The following is a 2,112-nucleotide window of genomic DNA, read 5'->3' on the forward strand; positions in this document are numbered from 1 at the left end:
ACATAACACAAGAACAGAGAAGCATGATTTCTGAATAATACTTCATATAATAAATATTAGAAATCAGAGGGTTCAGGATAATCTTCTTTAGGAGATAGATGGAGCCGTCTCCCTTACAAGTAGCAAATCGCAAATCACAAGCTCTCTCAGATCTTTCTTGCGTAAAACTGAGGTATGTCTAAAATAATAAATAGGAAACTATATATATAGGAGCCACATGCGGCTAGAAGAAGGAAATAGGAAATCTAGGGCAAATCCCGAAATATTTGGAAACTTTTTTTTTATCTCTGTCGGTGGAACAGGCACTCAGGCTGCTCTGGTTGGTTGTTTTGCACGAAAGACTCCAAATCATACCTTTTTCTCTTCTTTTCCTCTAGCTGGTCCATTTTCCATCCAATACAACTCTAGACCTGTTGTGACTCAAAAGAGACTAAAAAGACTCGATAAAACCTTGAAAACTTTTAGTAAGACATTCGTATAATGTGCTAAAAACACAATATATCAATTGCAATATTGTAGAGGTGATGATTCTAAGTTTTAAATCATGTGAGTCTCTGCTATTTTCAAACCTCTTTCAGAGAGGCGGCCCTTATGTTTTGCTTGAGGACAAGCAAAAGGGTAAGTCTGGGGGGAGTTGATAGACCATGGATTTTATCCACTTTCAGCCATGGTTTATAAGTGTTTTAATATATATTATAGAGTCTATTTAGAATATTTACAGGTTCAGGTACGTTGTGGAGAAATATAGTGATTTTGGAGCCTTTTGAGGTGCAGAACTGCACAGGCGCATCAGATATTTAGCAATGGATGGAGACCTTTCCACCGTTAGATTCAGCTCATCGTTTGATGCAAGATAGAGATTTGAGTTAGCATTCCAATGCCACCGGTTTGAGGTCAATCAGCATCTTATAGCAGAAGTTATGTCCGTTTTACTGAAGAGTGGTCAGTATACCTCGCGAGAGGAAGCTGTCGAGGAGATGAAGGATTGTCGATCGATGAAACATCATTGGTATCGGTCGACAGTGATTCCAGAAAACAGGCCAAGCCTGTTTCGTGCCCAATTTAGGTCCAGAAGTCACCACATATTACCAATATACCCTGGACGACCTGAAACCCTATTTTACTGTTTCTAAGCCATTGTTAACGGCTATGCTTCATACTATTCTAGAGAGAGAGCTTAGGATTTGAGAGAGAGAGAGATATGTACACCTTGAGAGAGGGAAGATCTTGAACTCCCTTTGTTTCTTACTATATTATGTTTTTTATTTATCTATTGAGTATTATTCAGACCATCATAACTATGTGCTTTACGAATATGTCTGCGTAGTTTTTGCTGTTAGGTTTAGGTTTCTCAATAGGTTGATACATGTAATACTGAATTAAACTGTTTCTAGGGTGTTTAAAAACATAATTCCTCAACTAGTTGTTCTTAAAGCTAAGTTTAGGATTGATCACCCTTTAAACTTGATCTTAGGATTAGTTGGGATCAAGCCATTGTTTGACCCAATACCTGAAAATAAACTAGTATGATCTAACTGACTAGATACAGACGAGAAGACCTTTTAATAAAAAAAAAAGAAAATAGTTTAATAAATAAAAAAAAAATAGTTTAATAAATTAAAAAATTGTTTAATAAATTAAATCGAACCTTATTGATTTCCCTCTTCTTCTTCCACTCGTGGATCTGCTTCCCATAGTTGTCCATTACTTTATGGACGAAGTGGTGATAGATAAAGAGCATCTCATCGGAATTCCAGATCAAATCAATTGAGCAATTATTTTGCTCACTAATTCATTTACTGCTTTAAAACCACAACAAGAAAACAGCAGCATACTGAGGGAAAAAATCGTCGGTATGTCGTCGGAATAACGCTATTCCGACGACATACCGACGACAAAAGTCCTCGGAAATAACTCCTCGGAAATTCATTTTTTCTCGGAAATCCCTCGGAAATTTCCGACGGAATTCCGAGGAACTGAATTTCCGACGAAACTCCGAGGACCACTAGATCGTCGGAAAGTTCCTCGGAGCGAGGACTTCCTCGGTATATTCCTAGGAGATTTTCGATGGTCCAATCCTCGGAAGTTCCGACGAAATATTCCTCGGAATTT

The sequence above is a fragment of the Brassica oleracea genome, chromosome C2 (genome assembly GCF_000695525.1).
Source record: "Brassica oleracea var. oleracea cultivar TO1000 chromosome C2, BOL, whole genome shotgun sequence".
Taxonomy (NCBI): domain Eukaryota; kingdom Viridiplantae; phylum Streptophyta; class Magnoliopsida; order Brassicales; family Brassicaceae; genus Brassica; species Brassica oleracea.